This window comes from Parus major, chromosome 5 (assembly GCF_001522545.3).
Source record: "Parus major isolate Abel chromosome 5, Parus_major1.1, whole genome shotgun sequence".
Lineage (NCBI taxonomy): Eukaryota > Metazoa > Chordata > Aves > Passeriformes > Paridae > Parus > Parus major.
Window position 1 is genome coordinate 17,866,451 of NC_031774.1, and position 25,840 is coordinate 17,892,290.

The 25,840-nt window shown below is 39.9% G+C and overlaps 1 protein-coding gene across 2 annotated transcripts in view; it reads left to right on the forward strand.

Annotated features, from left to right (window-relative positions):
* The window catches only part of LRP5 (LDL receptor related protein 5), a 138,196-nt gene that overhangs the window by 655 nt on the left and 111,701 nt on the right, over positions 1–25,840 (forward strand). The window lies entirely within an intron of this gene.

The following is a 25,840-nucleotide window of genomic DNA, read 5'->3' on the forward strand; positions in this document are numbered from 1 at the left end:
GTTCGGAGGGGTCGGTGTCGGGTGTCGCTCAAACTCTTGGCTGGGCCGGGGAGGGGGTGGGGGGAAGGCGAATTTGGTGCGTGTGCCCTGTGTTTCCCCCCCTGGCCCCAGCTCCGATGTGAGGCTGCAGCGGGCGGCGGCGGGACGGGCGGGGGTCCGGCCCGGCCCCGCGGGAGATCCCGGAGCTGAGGTCCGGGTTCCCCGAGCCGGGCACGGAGCCTGCCCTCCGCTTTCCCTCGGCCTTCCCGTTTTTAAGTGAGGGTGCTAATCCTTTTAAATCACAAATAAACGGAGGCGGTGCTGTGCCTGCAGCATCCGTGGGGAGCGGGCCGGTGCCCATTTCCCCTGCGTGCGGCTTCGCTCCCCACTTTGTTTCGCCCAAGCCGGGGAGTTCGGGCTGCATGTGCAGGACTTCTGGGTTTTTGCTGCTGCATGTGGTCCGCCTGAATACATCACCCCGGTGATTGAGCAAGCCGAAGCCTGGTTGTTGCGATTTCCTAGGTAGTTTAGAAAACTCGGCGGTGTGGCCAAGGCTGTCAGAACATCACCCCAGGGCCTCTTTTTATTAGGCCACCCACCTTTTCAAACCTCCTGTAATTATTAGAACTGTCATTTAGAGCAAGAGAACCGACCATTTTCTGCTGGCATCATCGTTCTGTATTTTTAGTTGGAGCTCTGTGTGGGTGTGTATTATGTATTGCTTATTCTGTCTGGATTATATCAAAAAGATACCCTTCATATCGCAGGGTCCACCTTCTCCATATGCACTGCCACGATCTTTTAAAAATGCTTCTGAAAACCTGAAATGTGGTTTGTTCCTTTCTGCACACTTATGTTTGTGTAAAGATGTTCACATTCCTACTTGACTGAATGAAGCTAATGTAGCTTTTTTGGGGTGGTGGAGGGTGGAAATCGACTTCAAGGGTTCTTATATGAAGGGTCCTTAAATGATTGCATTACATTTACTTAACAGGCTCTAATAGAAAGGGATATTTTTTAAAAAGGGAATATTTGGAATCCTTAGGAAAATAAGAGTTCCAGATAAAACTAAGGAGTAAGTTCTAACTTTGATTTTGGTTTTCTTTCACCTCGTTTGAGAGACAGTGATTTGTTTAATACAGTGAATGTTTGGGATGAACAGTCACCTTCCTTAATGTGCATGGAAGAACTTGGCTACAAACACACCATTTTTAATAATTAGTTAAGGAGTCTTAGTTATAGATATTAATGATATTGTCTTTGTTCTGCCTACTTAGTAGAAAGGTTTTCTTGTGTTGATCTGGACAGTACTTTTAAGGACAGTTCATCTGTCCTTTTAGAAGGAGCATGGATATACTATGAGAGGCTCTCCATGGATTTAATTCCCTTTCTGAGAATCCCTACTCTGTAAGGAGATGTCTGACTTTTAGCTATTAAAAGTATTTTGATGTGCTTATCTTACAAATATGTAAATGCATCTCTGCACAATTGGGGATCTGCCGGAGCTTTTGCAGCGCTAAAGCTTCACTGAAGTTTGGAGTGTTATAATGGGTCTTGAATACTTCGGCTGTGAAATAATTTTGCTGTAGAGCTAAGTTCTTGTTCTGTATGTGGTGGTGTCAGGAGTGGTTTTATTTATGTGGCTTGAAATAATGATAACCCTGTTTCAGGTATGGCTTGTACTTGACTCATTTCACTGTGAAAAGACAAAATTATACTTGCATTTGGCTCTTCTTTGAAGTGGGGAATTTCTTGTGCATGCAAAGTATTTAATTATTTTTAATTTTTGTGAAAATACTGTAAATTCTGGATTCTTACTATTGCACAGTGGGTACTTCATGTGGGGGTCTTAAAATGTTCAAATAAGTTGAGATAGCTCTTAAGCAAGAATTATCTAGAGCAAGAACTATTTTTACTTAAACTTGCAAATGCATGCTTAACTATGTCTTGTCATGCACTTGAATGTTTCCCAAAATTGTAAGATTGTATCTTAATTTTCTTTAATGTAATAACTCTTTGCCTTTAACCAATGAACAGAGGATACAGAAAGGTGAAGAGAGAAGAGTGAGGCAGGGAAGAGTGATGGTTACAAATCTTTGAAACTAGGGATGCAGTATGAAATAAAAAATGCATTTGAGTAGAGCCCTAAAATTACTTTTAATCCATACTTTTCTCCTGAGATAATCTGCAGCTAAGGAAACCTGTCACAGTGGTTAAATGTAAAATGTAGCAGGAAAAATAACTTACTAATTGTATGACAGGGAAATGTGCTGTGTAGGAGTCCTCAAGTGCATTTCAGTCAGTCTGTCATTGATTTAGTGGGCTATTTTCCTAGTAACTACTGCTAGCATGATGTGAGGGTCTGTCACAAATTATGGCCATAAATCCTCTTGAAATAGTGAGGAAATAATGAAAGTTCAGGCTGACTCTGAAGTTTATGTTGATACTTTAAAAGCACCGAGTCTTCTCTCTCCAGGGAAAACTAAATGGGTTTAACTGTCTTTAGGGTATGTGAACTAATTTGTTACAATTTCATTTTAAATTAAATTATTTAAATTTATTTGAAAGCAGGCAGAGATGCTTTAGAATCACTTATACTATAGATGTCTGAAACATGTAGATCAGCATGACACACAGTTAGTACTTGCAAGAATGTGAATGTATTTCATCGATTCCCCAGCGTAAGTTCCACCCTTGCCTCTTGCTGCTTTGGCTCAAGAATTGGTTTTTTTTCAGTTGTTTAAAGTGTAGTTGTTAGTAAAATAGACTATGGGTTTTGTCCCGGCTGTAAATTTTCTCAGTCCTGCATGTTTCTTGAATAAGGCAAGCCAAGGTAACTTTTTAGCAAACAGAGATTGTTTCTGGGAACTTGTTATCCTTTACTGTTTGGGTAAGATTTGGCAGCGTAACAAAAAATAAAGGTTACAAAACCTCTCCCTGAATACAGACACACCTGACTTACTATATAAGAGTGTCTCCTGTAGCTCTGCTTCTAGTTAAAAATTAATCAGCAGTGTACATTTCAAAGCAATTCTCTCTCTTTTTGTCAAAAGAGAAATAAATTTTACTTGGGGAATTTCAATTGGTGGTGCTCAGAAACAGCTGTTATGACAAGGTGTAGTTTTATGTTTGTCTTGGTTTGAAAAGACAGGTGCTAAGGAAGGCAGAAACCTCCCCTGAAATGGAAAAATGTAAACCCACCCCCCCCACCCTGCATTATTATAATCTTGAAATCAAGGGCTCTCAGGAAAAGATAAGGGAATAAGAATAACAGTTCTTTTCTAAGAAAATTAAAATAAGAATGCATTAGTACAAAACAACCGCTGAAAGAGTCAGAATATAACCTGACACCCTGTTGGTCAGGGTGTTGGTAGCAGTCTGATTAAATGGTGACTGCAGTCCTGGAGTGACAGATGTGGTTGTGTTGAAGCAGTGTTCCTGTGGAAGGGTGTAGTTTTCCTCTGGAGGTCCAGTGTTGGTGTAGATGGATCTGGTCTCTCTGGAATCCAGTGGAGAAAGGCTGCCTGTGGTGTTCTGAGTCTCAGATTATATCCAGGTAGGAATGCTTGGCTCCTGCCCTGGGTGGAACATCTCACAATGGGAGGATGGAATTTTATCAGTCATGCACTGAGACTCAATGGCCCATTAACAGAAGATATCCCCTGTTATGAGGGATGGGACATGGAAGAGATAAAGAACACTGTCACACCTGCTTTTAACAGATGGTAATAGAATACATACTTTTGGTTAAATCTTGCATTGCAACCCAAGACAATGTTAGATTAATATTTTTGGTGAACTTACTGTATTGTATGAAAACAGCCTGTCATCTTGACACTGAGAACAATAACTAGGTTTAAATTCCTTCTTAGAATGAAGAGAAATGAAGTTACCTACAATACCTTCTTTCAAAGAAATCCTCTTATTTTTTTCCTTATGTGTTTAGCCCAAGGGCTATTAAACATTCAAAATGTTTGGCTTTTCTAAGTTGAGAATTTCTCTTGAGAGTTGATGTGGCTGAAAAAATCCCTCAACACTGAGAACACTTGAAAGAAATGGATGTTATTTTCTGCTCAAGACCTCTGTGGAGAACTGAAATAGGTATCAGCCTGTTTCAGGGAAGGAGTGGCAGTAGAACAATTATCTCCCCAAGTTTGTGGCAGCAACAATGCAGCTCTACTGTGCACAGTGGAAAACAGCATTTTCCTTACATTTTGAGGCATGAGGATTGTTCTTTTTTTTTTTTTTCTCCTGTTCTTTCTGACAGGACACATCTAACAACACCACAAGTTCACTTAGGACAGGAACAAATAATTAAGATGATGGCTAGGGATGCTGGCTAGCCAAACCCATGTGCTGTTTGGACACTGAGATCTTTCTGAAGAAGGCAAAGATGTGCCATCTCCAGATAGAAGTGCCAGATGTGAGCTAAAGTGAAAAAAGTAGTTCTGAAGAGTCCTACTGCCATTAAGCTGGGCTATGGGAAAGCTTATGATAGAATCAAAGGATATTTTTAGCAGTTCTTGAGATTTCGTGTGATGAAACAGTTGTGGTGAGAGCAGGAAAGAAAATGGGAACTATGTCCCACAAAGTATTGTTCAGTACAGTTGTTTGTTAGGAGCTTATGGGGCCAACAATTCTTCTGGTTTATTCTCTCTCAGAAAAATTGGAATGTAGGACTTAGCAGTGTCTCATCTTTGTGGTTTCTGTTTACTAAAGATGAAAAATATCTGTTAAGCCACACAATTCTACTGAGAAGCTCCAAAGAGTGTAAGGAATGGCTGATGAGCTGGTAAGGGTGTTGAGGGTCTATGTAATAAACAAGATTTTTAATTTAGCTGTTCCTTCTTTTATTCTTGCTTGACTCACACTTTGCCTGACAGCACAGACAGATGTAAGGTATCATTTTGTACTGATATTAAATCCATGGGTGACTTTTGCAAGGATGCCAATAAATTGACACATGCTTGATTTAAACTGGTGTGTTTGCTCTGGATGATAAAAGTGTTAAAGCAATTGAAACTGCTTTCAAACCAATAATTTGTGGCATGTTAGATTAACTTAATGGAAACAGCCTACTGGGAAAAGAGATTTCTTGACTGTAAATCAGCTACAGAATTGTCTTCATTTCACAGTATGAAGGCTTTTTGCTATTGCAATAAACAGCACTGACAGAGGATGCAGTAGTAAGTTCTTATTGAGATCGTCAGTGGTCTGAGATGTTGCAGAAGCTCAAATGTTGGCATGTGTGTTTAAAAATGTGCCTGGTTAATAATATAATAATTGTTGAATTCTATTTGGCACTTTCACTTTCTGAAATGCTGCATGTGCTTCTAGCTATTTCTGAATGTTCTGCAACGATGGCATCTATTATTTGTCTATTATACATAAGGAAATTGAGCTTCCCCAGTTAAAGTTCACTTACTTTAAACAGTAACAAAAGTTGTCTTTGTGGCAGGCAGAATGTTTGAACTCTGGTCTTCCTGGTGAGACTATAGACATAAACCAGGTAATTGTTCCATAAATCAAGTGTGGTGTTCCTGAGCTATCATGAAAGGTGACACAACTGGAGAAATGAAGTCGCAAGTGTGTTAGGGTGTAACTCTCCCCTCTGCTATGGAAAGTATGAAGATGGAAATTGTATTTCTGGTTTTTATTTGCTTACACAAATGTCTGGAATTTATTTTTTTCTCATGAATTCTTGTTAAAGGGCATATGGTGTTCTGTGACAGTGTAGTGCTTTTAATTTGGTAGTTCTGTCCTTACAAAGCACCTGTTTGCTTGAGTTTTGTCTGAGAGGTAGATAAATGACTGAGTTACTTATCTTGACATCTCTTCATGTGGCTCAGAATTTGATAACACTTTGTGATGATGATTCCAAAGGTTCCCTCTTGCCCTTTCTTTAAATGCCATGACTGTATATTTAGTTTATGTTGTTGTTACATTAAATGTGATACATTATATATTTTTTAATAAAGGTTTTTGGAAGTTTACATATGATTGCTAAGATGATAAATTAGCCCTGGGGGATTCTTGATCCTCAGCCTTCAAGAATTAGACTGGAGGTAGGAGGGGGCAGTCAGTAGAGACAGAAGTTTGACCCCTTCTTTCTGTTTTAAGAGTTAAAGCAAGGCCAGAGAGTGTGAGTGTTGCCTGCTTTGTGTTTCTGCACCTCTGGGCAGATGAGGAGTAGCAGTGGATTGAATGAACCTGTTCAGTGAATTTCTTGGCTTTGGTGTTTGGGAATCAAACACTGTTAGTATAATGTGATTTTGCAGATGTTCTTTTTCTTTTCTGCCATTCAGTGCTGGTTTTAACTAAATCAAAAAAGAAAAGGAGTAGAGAATGTGAGAAGACTCAGATAATGAAAGTGTACAGTGCTGCTGTCATCTATCAGTTGTTGATACATCATTCAAGAGCTTCTGTGGAATTCAGTATGTGTTTATGGCTTAAGCCATATACTCCAGGGCTTGAATTAGGTACAGATTACACCTAGCAGCGGTAGTACACTTAAATCCTGGTCAGTAACTTCAGCATGCTTGCTGTGGAAATTGTGATTCCAGTTTCATGCATGCTTTTTCCAGTCCTTGTACTATTTTTCACCAATTTTGGACAAGCACGTTATTTTCTCTTCTTGATTGAACTTGTACTAGCTGGGCTTAAGAAAGGGGAAAAAATCTTTGGAAAACAAGAAATTTGATTAAATGGTGTGATTTGGTTTTGCTTGGGTTGTTTTTTTTAATCACACAACATCATGCTGTAGAGTATGGCTATCAAGAAGGTCAAGTTGCTTCCTTCTGGCCTTGCTGTAAGAAATGAAATGCTTTTTTAGTGGGCTTTCTATGATGGTGGTGATCAGAAGTACCTTGTTTGTACTTAGGTTGTGCTCCTGAAGCAAACAGATGGATTGTGTGTGGGGTAGGTAAAGGTTTCACAGAGCTCCCACCATGACTCGTCTCTGGGGCTTTCTGGCTTGTGCCACCTGAATCTTGATTTCTTTGTAGTTAGGAATTTTTTCTTGTTTCTCAGACTTCCTAAATAACAAGCCCTTTAAATCTATTCCTTCAGGTGAGACCAAGGGGTATTTTTTGTGACATTGAGTAGTGGTCTGCCAGCTGCCTTATTGTTAGGAGGCTTTGCTCTTCCTTGTACCCAGTGGGGTGCTTGGGCACTTTGTCATGTTGTTTTCCTTCAGCCCATCATTCCTAGGCTGTTGTGAAAGCTGTGGCATGTTCCTGTGCAACCAGACTTTGCATGAAGAGGCTGTTGAGTGTTGAAATCTCAGTGTGTGAAATTTTAGAAAGTCTTCTAAGCTGATTTTTCTAGTTTTAGTTCTGGAAGCAGAACATACATGATAATGCAATGTGAAAGGCCTTATGTCTTTACTGTAATTATTATTGTTCAAGAGTTATTTTCAAATAACTAATAAGGGACAGTTTCTACAAGTTTTTGTGCAGATACAAAAATAATAATTTTGGGGCAAAAAATGATTGCTTTAGAAAGACAATCATAAAGCCATGGCATTTGGAAAAGTTTCTGCTGCGTATTTGTCTTCACAATACTGTTTTTAGTTCTGTGGTGGTTTGACCTTGGCTGGATGCCAGGTGCTCACCAAAGCTGCTCTATCGCTCCCCTTTTTGGCTGGACAGGGGAGAGGAAGTTTAAGGAAAGGCTCACAGGTTGAGATAGGCAGAGATCACTCACCAATTACTGTTATGGACAAAAGAAACTCAGCTTGGGGAAATTAGCTGAATCTATTACCAATCAAATCAGAGTAGGATAATGAGAAGTAAAACAAAACCTGAAAAATATTCCTCACCCCTCCTTTCCTCCCTGCCTTAATTTTATTCCTGATTTTCTCCCTCCTCCCTGCCAGCAGTGCAGGGGGACGAGGAAAAGAGGCTGCAGTCAGTTCAGCACACGTTGTTATCGACACAATAACTTTATTTTCCTTGTTAATTCCCCCCAGGACACTTCCACCATCACCCATGGGCCTGGCCTTGGCCAGCAGTGGGTCCATGCTGGAGCTGCCTGGCATTGCCTCTATGGGACACCAGGAAAACTCCCAGCAGCTTCTCACAGAAACCACCCCTGTAACCCCTTCAACTACCAAAACATTGCCACACCAACTCAAATACAGGCTCAGTCACTTAGACCAGTGTCATGCTGATAGCAGGAAAATATATTCTGAAATAGAGCTAGCTTTTTATCTGTTTTACATTTCATTATAGAGGAGGAGAAAAAGCAGGCGTTTGCCTCTTGGATAACAAGCTGTCTGTGCTGATGACAGTGAATGGTTCAAGGAAGAAAAGGAATAGGAGGTTATGAGATTTAATCTCTGTAGTATAACTAGAGAATGTCTGCATAACATACTTGGTATTCTTTCTTAGCACTCGAGGCTAATACAAAAGTCAGTATGCTGTTTCTTGAACTTCTCAAAGCAGCAGGACTTAAAAGCCAAAACCCTAATCCTTTGTTTTATAGCAGGTGTCACCTTTGGCCACTGAATCATAAATTACCCAGTGTTAGGTGTGTATTGGTCCCTACTTACATTGTGCATATTGTTCCAAGAGCTTTGGAGGCTTTCTGTTAGTAGTTATTTCAAATAAAGTGTCACTTATGTATTCTGTCCCCTTTAAGGAAGTTTACTCATGGCCACTAAGTTTCCTATTTTCTCTGTTGCCTTTTGCTTTGTTTTCAGTTGTTAAAAACTTTCTGGTTTTAGAAAAAGCTCAGGATAGAGTTGCCTGCCCTATAGGAATGCATTCCGACATAAAATATGACATAAATTATTAAAATAGTTTTACTTTTGCATTAGATTTTTTTCCTGATTGCTTCCCCTGCTTAAAATTCAGCAGCTTGAAGTATGATGTGTTTAAGCATCTATGGTTTTTTTTTTCCAAAGGAAAAATGTTTCAACCTCAGAAATCTGTATTGCTGACTTACCTGGATGTGTCTATCCCAAAAGATATAAAATCAAGTTAAACTGCTGAGTTTTTTGTGTTCCTAAGTGAGAGCTTAGAGGATGAAAATGCACATGGGTGGCATTTTCCACTTAGAAAGTCTGCCCAGCTGTGGATGATTTAAAAAAATCTATACCTTATCTGCATCTTCAAAAGCTGAGTAAAAGAAATAGATAGTTGGGGGATTTCTGGTCTGTCTGGGTTTTAACAGTATGTTTCTTACTGTCTGAATGTGGAAGACTATTGCTGATCTTCTAAATCTCCAGTCTGCAGGTGTTCAGTGATAGAAAGGGCATGCTCAGAAACAGTTACACATCTGGACTTACTTAGGCGAGCTACATACTGAGAGTAGGTAGGGTGTAGCTCATGCAGGCAAAATTATAATGGAGCCTCAATTAAATTAGAATTGAATAATTTGCAATCTTTCCCTGCCCCTAAAACCTGTATGGACTTGGATTTTCATCTCATCTGGCCCACCTTCAACAGCCATTCCATCCTGAGCCACAAAACCACCTGACTCAATGTCAGCTGTGACTTTGGAATCTGTGCACAGAGGAGGAGATTTTCTAGGATGCTGTTAAAAGGTGCACTTTTCAGTTGCAAAAGCCAGATATGGTGACTAGCAGAATGAACCACGCGTCCTCTAAAGTGTGGGGTAATATTCCTCAAGACTTTTGGAACAGAGTAATTGAATTCCTAAGGGTTCCCATAACTTAGTTTCTGTGAACATTGCAGCTACTGGTGACATTTGGAGAAATGTACAGGCACCAGCAAAAATGCTGAGTGTCAGATCTACTTGCAGTGAATAAAGCATGGTCTGCAGGTGTTCTGTAAGGGTTGCAGACAGCTCAAGTGAGCTCTGTAGCTTATATGTAACTACCAGACCATTCAGTTTTTCTGGAACAGAGTAGTTCAGAAAAATGCTGACCTAGGCAGAAGCAAGGTCCTGACTAGTTTATGATGAAGTATTTACACAGGGAAGGGTGTGAGACTTTGGGGGGACAGGGTGGTGGTGGGGAGGTTTTCCTCCTGTGTCTGTGTGTGAGCATGTATACAATAAATATCTCTCTTTCCACATGCTTATACACTTTCTCCTGCTCTGTTTTCTCCCTTTTCATTCTAATGTGTTATTGAATAACTCCTGTTTCTGGAAAAAAGCTCCATAAGTGAGAAAACCACAACCACACTCTTTAGGTAGATTTGAATGCCTGATGTTATCTGTCAGCACAGAATTTTAAGGAGGAGAGTTTCACAGTTGCTGAGTACGGGACTAGAATTCGGTATACCTGGATTTGTTTCTGGTGGTGTTACCAAAGCATGCCCTGAAGTCTGTGAACTCTCAGCATTTTGTCTGAGAACAGGAGACAATGATACAGAAATGGTCTCTGAATGCATCTTGGAGTATTTTACATGAGAAGCACCTCAGAGCCATTTCTCCTTTAAATAACCATCTAGGAGTAAACCTGCTTTGTTTGACTCCATTGCATTGCTCTCTTAATGGCTGTTGTTCCATTAGAGAGAAATAAAGCCTGAAACTAACAGGTTGATATGTAAGGTATTCCTTAAAAGGCAGAGCAATGAGTATTTTCAAATTCAAATAAATTCAAAATTGTATGCCTGATCTGCACCTAAATATTTGACCTTGCATAACCACTTTCCATACATTTTACTGTCTTTACAATTTATGCATGCAGTATCACTTTCCTGTATTGGTAGTATTTCTTCTTCACTTTAAAGCTCTTCTAGTCTGGAATCTTGTTTTTAAAACTTTTTCCTGCTTCCTTTGTGTCGTTCTCCCCTCTCCCCTGACTGTGTGAAGGACCAAGGTTGCTAAAGGCTGAAATGTCTGTAGGTGGGTAATTTTTATTACCCAGTGGTCAAGAGAGCTCTTGGGAACTTGTTAGGCTACTTCCCTAAGCAGGATGATGAGGCAGCATCGTTGAATGAAAGGCAGAAAACCAAATCCTAAACAAAACAAAAAAGCAGCCCCAAACCACCCTTCTATTTCTGGCAGTTTGGCAGAGCTGCCTGCTATCCCTTTAGCATGTGGCTCCACTGGCATTGTCTGCCCATGACAGAACTGGTAAAACTGGAGAAGCTGCAACTTCTTAAACACAAAAGTGTGTGCTTGAGGATTTCTGCTTTTCATTCAGTCTAGGGCGCAAGGGAGAGAAGATGAGCACGTGGAAATACTTTGCTTGTGACCTCTGTTGATGTTATCTCTCAACTTGCATGGTCCCAATTAAGGTTTTCATTATTACCTGTAGAAGATGTAAGTGATCTAGGATTCATTTACCTTGGCTATTAACCACCTTGACACATCTGGTCCTTCACCATCTTGTAACAGTGATTAGTTCATGGAAAGTAACTCTGGTTGCTGATTCCCAGGTTGTGGGACTCCTGGCATCTGGAGAGAGAGCACATCTGGTGCTGGTCCTCAGAGGCAGAATACAGCCAGTCCAGAGCTTATTGCATGTGGGGAATGATGCAAGTGACTTGTTTTCTCTGAACAATGGCTATGGGATCGTTGTGAGTGTTGGCCTCTTGCCTGGATGGGATTTTTTTTTTTTGGTTGTTTTTGTGTTTTTTGTTTTGTTTTTTTTCCTGAGGAAGTCTGTGTGCAATGAGGGAGGATGTGGAGTCCTGTAAGCTCTTGATACAGCTGACTTAGTCCTCCAAACAGTCTTTGCATCTTGGCAAAGGTGCTCTTATATATGCAAAACGCCTGCTTCTACCACTGTGGAGGACACTTGGTAGATACAGGTCAAGGTTCTGGGGTTGTGTCTTTTGGGCTTTTCTGGCTCCTGGGATTCTGTGCAGTCAGTGTTGTGGGGCCACAGAAGGAAGTTTTCTTTCTAAAGACGTACTGAAGTGCTCAGCTTTGAGGAACTTACTTGGGGCCTGCTAGAATCTCCTTCCTTGTACAGATTATAAGGCTTTTGTAGGGTAACAAAACTTGCTTTGTTTGAGGTAGAATATTAATTCAAAATCTAACAGCTATTCCACAATTACTTCCCTTGGGGTGCTTGTATTTTGGAATGGTTTCCCCACGAAGATTAGTTCTGGAATACTTTATTGTGGTCTTACATTCGTCTTGGTCTTGGAACTCATTTCACACTGTGGGGATTGAGAGTGAGTTACAGGCTCATGTTACTGAATCTGAGCATCTGCTGGTCACATCTTGATGTAAATTGTTTCATTATCATGGTTGTTTATAACACGTCACATTTCCATATTGTTGATAGCCTCTTAGGACTATTTTGTCCACAAATGGTCGTTTCTGAGGGAGGAAGCCTTCCAGGAGTCTGTGGGAACACTTTGGGCCACACCACAGGAGTGTCTTTCAGACACGTGTGGCCCTTGATTGGTGATGAGGAAGAGGTGGGTGGGAGGACTTGTCTGAATGGACAACAGGAAAAATAATGATTTCCTTGGGAGGCCACAGTGTAGGACAGGTACACTCAACTCGTGTGTACTAGTGTGGGATAGGAATTCATTGTAACTTGTGAATTCTGCTATTCTGTTTTTTAACTACTGTTAAATTCTCCAGGTCTTCATATCCTTGACCATCAGTTGTGAGGAAGCTGCTTTACACATTCTTTCCTGCTTGTTTTGAAACTATAGGTTTCTTTGGGTTTTTGTTGTGTGGGTTGGTTTTTGTTTGTTTGGGTTTTTTTTGGTTGTTTTTGGGGTTGGGGTTTGTTGGTTTTGGGGTTTTTTTACTGATTATTTACTTATTTTCTTTTTATTTTTTAAACTTATTTATGAATAAAACCTTGGTCTCTGTTGGAAACTAACATGACTTCAGGTGTCTCTTGGCTGATTTCACAAGTGCCATCGCTCTTGCAAGCCATTGTGTTGGCAGGAAGTGATCACTGGGTCAGTAAAGCTTCACAGCACTTGAGGGACAATGTTCCATTACTAATGAAAAGCTTTTGCATGGTTTCTCAAGTCTTGGGCATCAACTGGAGATTGTGGGGAGGTTGCAGAGATAAAAATGTAATTTGTCAGCTGCTGTGCTCTGAATTACAGCTGCATGCAGCACTTTCTCCTCTGTAACTTGTCTTCTGCTTTATTGTGAGGCAGGAGCAGTACACCAAGTTCTACAAAAACCTCCAATTTTCTCCAGGAACTGATTTTGATAATTTTAAATTGATAATTAAATTGATAATTTTAAATTGAAATGTTTTGTCTGCAAGAATGGAGCAGTCAAGCACAGTGGGGGATGTTTAAACATTATGTGCACACACTTAAAACTGCAAGAAGAAATTTTAGCACCAGTTTGTTATTATAAAGTCTGAACTAATGTTGGCTGTTTATAAAAGGGAATGGACTTCACAGGGTTATTTTCGTATTTAAACTTCAGCAGGACACTGAGAACAGATTACTGTGAGTACTTGAGTAACTTGTGTTTGCTTAGTGTGCTTGGCAACATTTCTTATAATGAAAGTTTAGCTTTTAAGCTATTCAAATTCAATTCCAAAACTTTGACCTTCAATGGGAAGGTATGATGACTGGGGAGAAAAATCAGTGTGAAGGTTTTTTTTGTTTGTTTGTTTGGGTTCTTTTGGGGTTTTTTTGCAGTTATTGATGTGTACAATGTCAGTTGTAAGATCTCTGTTGTGTACGTGGCCAGAAGTGACTGTGTTTTATTATTTTTGTTCAGAAGGACTTTGAGACATGGAATGTTAATTTATTCAAAGCCTTGTCATAAATATTGCTTAATCCTAAGAGGAAAACTTTTGCTGGGATGATCCCAAAACACTGACACATAGATCAGTGTACAGCAGATAGTCAGGCACAGAATGCTTTCTCCCACATTTGGCTGAGCATGTGCCAAGTGTATGGTCAGACTTTGCTGGATACTACAGATCTCCCAACTTCAGCTCCACCTGTTGCACTGGCAAAGCAGTAATGGTTTCAAAATTCTTCCCAGTGTCTGAAATGGCACAAAACTTCCTAGTTCTGGCAGCTGCAAGTTCATGTTAAAGAAACAAGGTTTCCTGAAACTCCTCTATTGGCTGTCTCAAAGTACATCTTTCTATACAATTGTAAGATTAGCACTGCCAGAAAAGGCCTATATTTGATTTATTTGCAGTTTGTTCTTTGTTTTAGATATTTTTTTAGTCATCCCCAGAGGTTTATTTGACACAGAACTCAACGACCAATTCCCTTACTGCTTCTTAGTTTCTGGAGAACAGTTGTGTGGGGGGTTTTTTGTGTGTGTGGTTGTTTGGGTTTTTTTCCCTAATATGACATGTAGGCATAGATCATGCAAATGAAGTTGCAACAACGTAATGCCATTCCAGTGAATTTACCAATTTTACGTATTTTAGAGCCTGCCAGCAACTTTTCATAACTAATGGTGTTATACTAGGCCAGAAGGAGCTTGTTGGCAACACCTGGTGTAGATTATGACAAGGCTGTATTTCAAATGGAGTGTTTTGTCCAGTGGCTTTAGTGGAAGCAGCATCTGCTTCAATTCCATGCTTCTTCTAGTGACAGCACAAAAATGTGTGGCCATGTGGTAAACTAGGCCTGAAAATAACCTGCTTAGTTATCTATTGTTTTGTCTTATCCTTACTCATTGTTTTAATTATTATTTTATTGTTTTAACTTCCTTTTGTTCTTTGTCACCACTCCCTCCTCTGAAAAACCTATTATAAATATATATTATATATTTATATTATATTATTTATAAATACTTGCATCAGAGAGGAGAGAGACTGAACAAGGACAGGCTAAAATGTGACTTTAATCAAATTTTCTCTAGTCTAATAAAACTGTGATACCAAAAGATCAAGGATTTGATGGGTCTAACATATTCAGCTTTGAAGGAAGGATGATGACACATGTTTCTATGCAATTCACATGTTGCACAGCCACTGATGTGATGGCTTTCTGTACTGGGGGCTCCTTTTTAAATAAAAAAAAAAATAAATCTAAGATCTGTGTGTTGTTTTTGCAAGTCTTTTAATTGTTTGTGCTGCACCTCATTAGTGACAAGAATAGCATCTTGGAGAATCTTCTGAGCAATGCAGAAACGGAGCATGTGTTCGCATTTACAGTGTGATGTGATGTGAGGGAGGGTTAATTGTACGGATTAACTGTTCTCTGGAGTAGATAGATGTTTTCTCCTTTGATGTTGTGGTGTCCTTCGACAATTAATGCACGAGCTGAAGTTTTTGGTTTGAATAGTTTGGCTTAAGTAGCCTTTACAAATGTTTGGTGTCACTTGATGTCAAGTCTTATTACCTCATTAAGTATATATATGTGTGTGTATAGCTATCTAAAATGTCCTCTGCATTCAGAGGTTTTATAAAGGAAACAACTTAATGCTATAATCAGTGGAACACATTCTGGAGAGGTTATAGATGCCCTAACTTCCTCCAAGTAAAACTTAAGAAAGCTGATGTTTCTCATATGTTCATAATAACATAGGGGAAATGAAGCATCTTCTCATTTCACTCTTGATGCACAATGGTAAATGGGTGATAATTACTTGTAGTTACTGGCCCCTGGGTGGCTTTTATAAAGTAAGTTGGTGGTTTTGAATCTCCTTCTGCAGAGGTGATAACATGGATTTAGGTCCCCTTTTTAAAGGAGAAAAAGTTTTAATTTTAATTTGCATCTTGGTTCATTCCTGTACTGGATGAGCCTGATAAAGGACTTTCCTATTTCCACTTGGTACTACTATTGTTGCAATATTACAGTGTTTTCTGTAAGGACAAGGTGAGTTACCTTAACTCTGAGCAATTATTTAGTTACAGGAGCTATGTAAATTTAGTATGGAAGTGAAATGCTTTTGTCAACTGTGCTTCGAGTTTGTGCTTGGTGTTGCTTGGGGTGTTTTTGTTGTTGGTTTTGTTGGTAGGTGCTTTTTTGGGTGTTTTTGAGGAAAAAGCAGTTTTTTATAGAAAGTAAATGCTTCTGTGGTCTAGTTTACATCTAGTTTTTAGAAAAGCTAGCTTTTTCCTCTAGTTTTACAATGCTCTGGCTGTTCACCCTTCTCTTTCAGACAGTGCATGAAAGGTTAGGTGAATGCAGATGTGTTCAATTTTCTTGCATTTCACAAATGAAATTTAAGGTGTCTTCTGTTTGCTTTTGAAACTATTCACATAAGCCTTACGTTTGGGGCATAATATATTTTTAAGCAAATTTTCCATCTTCAGTATGTAGGAAAAAGAGTCCATCCCTGTGCATGTAAATCTGCGGGCTAAATTGGGTTCACAAGCCCCTATTGTATTGTAAGAGGGCAGATGTTTGTTTTGTATTTGGTCACTGTCATTCATACCTGGAGGGAGTTACTTAAATGTAAATGTTTGTTTCTTGCATGCATTTCATGTTTATTAACAGTTTGCTGCACATTCTTGGTTGTAAAAAGTTAAAATGCAGTTGGTGCTTGACAATGTGCTAGTGTCTGGCATTTCTGGATTGGAAACATGATTTTAGGCTGTGGGTCATACATAGCTTTTTGTATTAGCATTTGTATTTTGTGGTGTTTTTAATAAGGATATGCACATGTTTAATAGAGAGGACGGGATCCAGGACATTTTAACATGGAAACAGTCTGAAACAGCTGGAAATAAGAGGTGTAAAACTGGTTGTAATAAGCTTACTGTGCTAAAAGGCTTCACCAGACAGAGGACAAGTGGCATTGGTCCTTAGTCCAGCTGTGAGTGTGTTCATTGCTGGGCAGAGCATTGCAGTGGTGAATGTGTTATGTGTGTTCTGCCTCAGATTCCCAGTCTGGTGTCTGAAGGACTGCAGTATTTGTTAATTTTTCTCAACTGTTGTGTGTGGTTGAAATAGTTGTTTGGAATACTATTCATCTGAAATGCCCTGGATGAGAAATGTTCCTGCTGTGAAAGTCCTGGGTCATGTCTTCATTGCTGAAGCAGGTGTCATTACCACACTGATACTGCAATCTTGATGTAAAATTCCTGATAGTCAGTGCAATTTTGTGCAGCTTATGAAATCTTGGGTGAGGAGTGAAATAATGCCACTGACTTTTTACTTTATGTAAAATTTTCAGCTCTCCTCAGGCACCTTTACATTAAAATAGCTATCTCAGTGGAAAATTTACATCTTTCTCTTTAGCAATGAAGGCACAGCCAAGTAGTGCAAACGAAGGGCGGAGAAAGGTAATATGGTGCATAAAGCAGGATGATTAAATCACTCATGGCCACAAATTGCTTAAGTTAGTTTCGTTACAGTATTAACAAATGCATTTTGTTCTGCCCTCCATGCTACTGCTTCCTCATGTAAGGCTAACAGGCTTGTGCCCTTCCTTCTGCAGAAATCCTGTTTATCAGAAGTCCTGTTTCTTATTTGCAGTACACCTTGTCTAGGCTGCCAAAGGAATGGGAGATATGGGGTGGCTGAGATCATTCCTAAGCCATTCATCGTAGTAAAATCAATGCTTCTTTTAAAAAAAGAATTGCAAGGTAGCTTGAGGTATGGAAAGATGTAAGTTATTCTGTCTGGAAAGAAACTCTGGCTATGGTTCTGCTGTGGCCCTGATTAGCACGCTGGGCTCTTGCCTTGGTTGTGCCACGGACTGCACGACCCTTCTTCCTGGTCCTCTGTGGGTTTCCTTTCATTCTTTGCCTTGTGTTTCTAGGCAGCAAGTTTGTCAGCTGTGGCAGTCCTTCCCAGTGTGTCCACACTGAGTCTTTCAGAGCTCAAATCACAGTCCTGCCTTGTAGGTGTCTCCATAGTATGAATGGCCACAGTTCATGTTGTGTAAAGTTTGTTTTCTTTTTCCACCCCCCCCCCACCTCTTTCCTCTGCAGGGACAAAATTTGACTTTCCTCCCCTTCCCCTCCTTTGTAATGAATTTCAGATTTTTTTAGACATTAATTTCCTTTCTTGTTTGGGAAAGTCAGATATGTGTTGGGTTAAAACAATAATTAGGCTTGGCTGTTTATACAGGTGGCGAAATCACGTGTAGAAGGAAAAAGAAGAATTAAGTCTCGAAATGATCTGGGAAGAAAAGAATTATTTTTTTTCTTTCCATTTCTTAGCTGTTTCTGGAGTTAACCTGCTGTTGAAGTTGAGGTGCTTTTCTAGTACCTCTCCTACTTTGTGTTTCTGTCATATGAGAGTATTTGACAACATTGTGGCAGCTTCTCTTGCCCCTGCAGTGCAGACAGTTAATTTCTTGCTTGTGCCACTATGGTGTTACTGGGACTCAAATGAAAATTTCAAGAGGCAAATAAGACTAATTTGAAAAACAGCTAAAAATTTGTTGCAGCTCTACATGGAAACATTTCAAAATCTTTAGTTTGGGAGTTTGTACATGGCTGGGTTCATGCCTAAAGCATAAGAGTACAGTGGACCTGTGCTTACCCCAATGTATTATTTTTTATTATTTTGTATATTTAGTCTAAAGTTCCTTCCCCTGAGCACTGTGTGGAGAAGACACAGCAGCACAAAAGAAGATGCTCTGCAATATTCTGTCTGCAGCTGAGGTGGGCAAAGAAGTTGTCTTATTGCTTTCTATAAAATCTACATGCCTTTTAAAACCAAGATCCTTTAGACAGGATCAGCTCAAGGAAAGCAACTATGTGTGCTGTCAAACGGGCAGGTTTTGGGACACCAAAACATCTGTGGTGTAGTGGGAGACTGGGGGATGGGGAGTGCCATGTCTCTGGGAGGGGCAGGAATGGGTGGCCAGTTCAGCCAGGCAGCAGAACAAAACCCATCTGACCCAAGGCAAAGGGTCTATTGAAATCAAGATCCCTCCTAACATGGTGTAGCTGCCCTTTGATTTGCACAGTTTCTGGGGTTTTTTTTCAGTTTTGAAGCCTTCTCTTGGTGCACCACTAATATTCTTTTTTGTCTCCTTTTTGGGTTCTTTATCCTTGGTTAAATACCACACTGTCAGTAGATGCACGTCACACAATTCTGCAAACACTAGAATTCAACAGACACCAAGGAGAATGACGAGTTAAAAATCTTGAGATGATACAGAGCAGGAATTAACTGTAGAAACAACAAAACTAAAATGTTAAGCAGCTTCTATGTAACTTACCTTTTAAAGCCCCAAATTTCCATTGCGTCTCAGATTTTCTTGATTTTTAAAATATTATCTAGACTCAAAACCTTTTCCAAAAACCAAATGAAGCTTTCTGGGGCTGAATTCTAAAGTGTTTCCCTTCTTTCACGCACAAACTACCCGTCTATAAATTTAGGTACAGAACTAATGTAATCTGCTTTCTTTTGAGTATTATCATCACTTCTTCAAATGTGGAGACTCTTTTATTCTGGAGGATTTGAGCTGACAACTATATTTTCTGGAAATGTCCTTAAATTCTACATTATGGAGAGACACACAACATAGATGATTATTTTATGTTTCTTCAGCTCAGCTAGCTGAAGTTCTTCCTCTTTGTAGTTTCATCAGTACAAACACTCCAGATAACTTGCATGACAAATACTGACCTTAAAAAGATAAAAGGAGGCATAAGGAATTGATTTTGGTTGCATCAATGTTCTTGGCTAAAGCAGAGTCATCTTCTGCAAGGAGTGATTTGCAAAGCTTGGAACAGGTTGTTCTGTTTATTTGCTGCCTTCGAGGTGGTAAATTAAAGTATTACCAGTAATATAAGTACAAGCACAAGGTTACAGATTTCATTATCTGAAATAACCTTTTTCACCTCATCCTCTTGTTTTCCTCCTTCCTAACAAGCTATCACAAAAACTAAGTCTTGAATATTTGACTGGAACATAGTCTGCACAAAAAACCAGAAGTCATGTCTACAACTTGGCACTAAAAACTTCTCTTAACTTTACACCCTCTAAAGCTCAGTATCATGTAGCAGGTTCCATTTAAAAAGGTGGTTTTATTTGGGAATATTCTTAACTGTTAGAAGAAAACCATGACAAATTGTGGAATCTACATTTGAGACTTGACTGCATTTTTGTTCCAATGAGTAACATTGGTCAGCAGCTGAATCCAGCACATGCTATTTCTGAGTCTCTTTTTCTGCAATTTACAAATACAGTACATATTGTACCTTTGGTGGAAATAGAAGTAAAATATCTTTTTCTTCCGCTTTCTAAAGATTTGTGTTTTTTGGAGTTAACATAACATCTGGAACTGGAACTAAAAATTGGAAACTATTCAGATCAGAAACAAGCATACCTTTGTCAAGTCTGTATTTGTTCAAGTCCTGGATAAAATTTGCAAGCCAAATTTTCCAAATTATATAGAACCACTATTTTATCCATTAGAAGTTTGGAACCCTCATCACTGCGTAATCTACTATTATTGGCCAGACAGCTGTCTGCCAAACCAAGGAGGAATACTGAAAAAATAAAAACAACAGAAAAGAACCTTGCTCCCATTGACATCCAGAATCTAAAAACGGGACACTGCAGGGTTTTTTCCATTCATGGATTGACCTGAACTGTTATTCCCAGAAAAAGTCATGTTTAGATGTTCAAGGAAGTCACCCTTTTGTCTGCATTCTTCTAAACTGGTTTATGCAGAAGTAGGACAAATCTTCAGTTTCCTCTGCAGTTTTAAAATTGTTGAGCATATCATGGGGGTGGGGGGAAATCCACGCCTATTGCATTTAGAATAACAACAGAAAATTGTTGCCATGTACTCTGCATCACAGAATGTGAAACATCCAAGTATATTTTTTTCCTGTCACATCCCCCAACCCTATTTTTAAGCACTGCCTTCTGCACTTACCCATTTTGGCGAAGCCCAACAGCAGTTATCGTGTAGGAGACTACTTCAGTGCCACTTCTGCTTATTCTAAAATCAGAAAATACCAGAAATCTCAACAGTGGCTGTTTCCCACTTTTGTGGGCACAGGCAGAGCGCCATAATCATTCTCACAAAGAAACTGTTGTGATTGCTGTGTGGAATATGGTGAACACTGTCATGGAGTTGGAGCTCTTGCTGGTGAGGCAAAATGCAGGGTTGTACTTTAAAGAATCCTTAATCAAAATGTGAAACCTCACTGACAAAGCAATGAACCTGCTGTTGAAGTGCATGTGCCTGTGAAAAGAATCTCTATTTCTATGATGACATCTTCTCAGTGACTTGCAGAGTGATTTGCCTCAGAACCTGGTTGTCAGAGGCTTCTGAAGTCAGCTTCTGGCAGAGGCTGGGGCATTGTGGGCTTTTGCATGAGAAACACTATAAAGCAATACTCCTCTTCCTTCAGTGCATGTCATTAAAGGTTACCCATACCATTAGTTTTCTTGGCCCAGGATTATAAACTGTAGATGCTTACAGCATCTTCCACTCCTAGGGGCAGCAGCACATGGACCATGGCTTTGTACACCTGGAGGAGGTGAGCATCCAGAGCAGCAGTCTGTGATGGGTCTGCAGAAGTTGCTTGGTACATCTTCAAATAGCAGCTGATGTGTGGGATCCGTGTCAGCCTTTCTTGAGTCACACTGTTCTTAATTTAACACAGAGGAGGACTGGAGGCTGGTTGTGGTGCCAGTGGATCACCCACGTGTATGCAATGGGTCTCTGCCTTCCAGTTCCTCTGTTTCCGCACCGTGTTGGACTCGAACCTCCTGGTGCAGACCTGTGAAGTACTGCTGCCTACTTGTTCTTAGAGAAGTTTTCACCTTTCTTGTGGGTTTTACTGTCTGCATTTAGAGTGGGACTCTCAATATCTTGGGAGCTTTGACCATCATCATTGAGGTTTGATGGAAATTTGTCAGTTTAAGCTCCCTTGGAGTTCAGTGCAGGTTCTAATCTCCAACCAGCACCAAATGTAAAAGCTGCCTTGTGAGATTGGAGAAGGCTGGGTTTAGCAGCCATTTTCAAAGCAGTAGGTTCCAGAGCTCAGTGGTGGTGTCTGTCTGAAGCCAATTCCCTAATCCCCAGTAGATGGTATATTTGTATTTAAGCTGTCATGTGCGTTGTGGTTCTTGAACAGCAAATTGCAGCATAAGCCTCAGAAGAACAAACAAGTGGTTATGAACAGTATATTGCTTTTGGGAAAATCACATGTATATTTCAACCTCCGTTAAAAGCTGGGGTGAGAACCTTCCTGAGGTCAGGAAGATGTGGGGGTTCAGGCTGCAGAGATTTTATCTGCTTAACATTAGCTAGTCAGGATTGCATGAGGCTGCAATCCTCAAAACTGTTTGGCTGAACACCAGATGTGCATTGCACAGAGAGAGATTGCCAAGAACCAGTTTTGCAATAATGTTTAGAAATTTCCTCTAACAATACAGACTAAATAAAAACTGCTTTATGCTCTAGTGAATCATGCTCTTCTCTAAGTGTTTTAAGTGCTTGCAAGTCTTATCTGATTAATATCTAATCGCAAGTTGCTGTGTCCCCGAATCACAGCTGATATTTTGGGGTTTGTTTAGTCTTTTAGTGGATCTTTAAATATGTTCTGTATGCTGCTTGGTGGTCCTTGTAGTGTTGTCAGCTCACATGGGCCTGGCTGTTGTCCTTTCCAGCTGCTAAAGCTGCTTTAGAAGATGAAATATGTTGTTCTAGGTAACCAATTTCAATATTTGCTACAGCACTACCAAGGGCAGTCTGAGAGAGCCATTGCATGGTGCACCAGAGTGGCATTTGTGTGGTGTGCTTAATGGTTGGTCTTGGGAAAAGAGAGAAAGTTTGAGAAACCCTCCTTTAATATAATGTGTCCACATAAAGGTGGTGTTGAACAGACGTAGCTTGCTTCCAGGATCTGTAGAGATGCAGGTGCACTGAAGTATGCACACTGAATCCAATGATGCAGCCTTTTTGACATGTGTTTTTTGTTGTTTTTTTTACTTGAAGTAGGTAATATAAACAGAAACAGGACAGAAGAATAATATATAAGTTCAGAGCATGTTGTTAGAGATTTTAAAAATATTTAATTGACACCCAGCTAAATAGAACAGAATTATAAATTTCATATTTTTCTAAAGCACCTTTGCTGGAGTTCTTTAGAGCATGGTCTCCAGAGAAATGCTTTGGCATCTCTTGACCAAGGGAAATGAACTAATTTCAGCTAGTGGAGTTGAAATGGTGTATAATCAGTGCTGTATTTTGTTGTTATTGCTAACATTATTATTTAAATACAAGCTGCCAAACAAAACCAGTGAAGTAACTCTCATCCTCCTAAAACCCTGTTGTTATTGTGTGTGTGGGAACCATATGCAATGCGAAAAATATAACAAGATCTTCAAAAGAATTGTTGCTTGTTTATTTAAAAAATAAAACAAAAGTAGCTCAAAGTTTATTTAACAATATTTTAACATTACTATTTGATAAAGCTACTAAATTCATCTGTTTTGGGAGGGCAACTGAAACAATGATGTGAGTTACTGGGAAGTAATCACTTTAAAAAAGAAATACCTTTTAAACTCAAAAGTACTTTGTGTAAAACCTGGCATAAACACTATCAGTCCCAGATCCCCTTAATCAAGATTATCAGTGAAGCAGATATGGGAACTTCAGTACACTGATCTTTTTTGCTTTTTTTTTTTTTTTTAATTAGTTTTTTATTTCAACACACATAGAAGAAACCCCTTTCTTGAGGCAGGAGTTAACTGTACAAAATCCATACCTAGGGAATAGCTATCCAACTGCTATTAAAAGTCACACTTTGCAGGCAGTTTTGTAGCTTCTGTAGTGTGGTTCAGGATCTTCAGAGCATGTTCCTCTCTGCATTGTGTCTGCATTCCCTTCCCCATCAATGAAAGGCACAAAGCCTAACCTAATCTAGTTTCTTTGGTGTGTCCTTTCCCCACTGGCCAGGAAAAACTGAACTTCCTCCTCTCATGGAAGTGTTTGCTGACTGGTCAGTTGTTTTACTGCATTTTTATCTCACAGCCTTCCCAGCTCCTCTTCTTGATGACAAGAACTTGTTGTGTTCATACTTTCTGTGGACCCTTTCCAGTTTGCTGCTGCTAAACCAGATGTCCTTTAAACCTGTATAATTTATTTACATAACCCACTTCCAAGTACATTTGTGGCTAAAGCCATGTCACTCCTTGTAGGTACATTAGTGGATGAACAGCCTTGCTTCTACTGTAGCAAATAGATCTGAGCATGGAGATCCTGTCTGTCTTCTGGTATTCTCTGGTGATAATCAAGATAATGCTTAGCATATATAAACAAAACTTCTGCCAAATATGTTTTACAATACGGGATACTAGCGTGGACTGGATTACTGCACACTGGTGTATGCCTGGTGTGACCATGTGAATAACTTAAAATATAGGCTGGTAAAGAGGAGAGTTTACAAAAATTGCCTGCTGTACACAATGTGTGTAAATGGAAGATACTCTTGATGGTCTCATCCTGAATTTCAGACCTTGATTCCATGTAAAATCAGATAAAATAGAAATTAATCCTTATTTGGTAACCAGAACACCTCGTGGATTGGAAAGCAAAATTCCTGTCAAATGAATTGAACAGGAGGGTTAGAGGAATGGAATGTAATTTGGAGGAGTGTATTTTCCTCTTCAAGTAGTGCTATAAACCAGCCATCACTGGGAGGATCAGCTTACAGAGAGGAAAAGCCTTCGCCATTCAGGAATGAAAAGCTGAACACATCCCTGAGCTTTTTGTTGGAGTATCCTCAAGTCCCTTACTTCAGCATGAGTGGCTTCACTGCAGCCTTTTGAGATAATTAATAGCAGAAGAAAGGGTACATTTGTAGCAGAAATTATTTCTACAAATTGCTGGGCTGAGGTTCTTGCTCAAGGCCTTTGCTAAGGGGGAAGAAAGGTTTTGGAGTAAAACCAAGGAGTCCTGATTTCTTTTTTAGTCTTGTCCCCTAAAACTGATTCCACCTACCTCTGTGTTGGAGTAAGAATATTCTGAAATTTGGTTATTACACTGGGAATTCACTTTATTTTCAATAATGTGTTTTGAGGATGATAGCCCTCTGTTCTTCAGAGGACTCTACCTGGCAAGCTGAAACTTGGGGTGAGTACATGCAGTTAGTACCTGAAGGTCAACATTCAATCTTACCTTTTGACATGGATGGTTTCCCAGCACAGGAAGGCCATTGATCTGCTGGAGAGTCCAGAGGAGGGCACCAAGGTGATTAGAGGGATGGAGGACCTCTCCTGCAAGGAAAGGCAGTGAATTTTGGTTGTTCAACACGGAGAGAAGGAGGCACTGTTGACCTAGTTGTACCTGGAAGGGCCTACAAGCAAAACAGAGAGAGACTTTTTACAAGAACATGTAGTGACAGGACGAGAGGAATGACTTCAAACTGAGAGTGAGTTTAGATTGGATATTAAGCAGGAAGTGCTTTACAGTGAGAGTGGTGAGACCTGCAACAGGTCACCCAGAGAAGCTCTGTGTGTGGCCCATCCCTATCAGTGTTCAAGGCCAGGTTGGATGAGGCTTTGAGTGACCTATTCAAAGGTTTCCCGGCCCATGGCAGGGGAAATTGAAATTGGATGATCTTTAAGGTCCCTTCCAACCCCAACCATTCTGTAATTCTAAGACATCCAAGGTCTAAGCCTCCATATGCTCCAGAGAGTTACAGCTGGACAAGAGGAATCGCTTTGTGTTGTAGAAGTGGTTTCTCCAATTATTTAAGGCTGTCAGGACCCTACTTACACAGTCTTGTTTCTGCACAGCAGCTATTTTTAAGTGTGGAGAGCTGATGCATGCTAATTCCATATCCTGCCTAAGAGTTTCCATAACATGGTGCAGCCTTGGGTGCAAAAGTTTTGACATGTTTGTTTTTTACCATCTTGCATGCCTGTGGTAGGGGTGGGGGGGGTTTTTTGCTCTTTGGTAATAAATGTTTTTGTGGTTTGGGACATTGACTGCTGCAAGAATTATGCTGTTCTCTCTGTCCAGCTGTACAGATGGCTTAACCACAGAGGTCTCCATTGCAATTGTCCTGTTAAGGATTGAAATAATATTTAAAATATAAGTTGGTGCACATGCT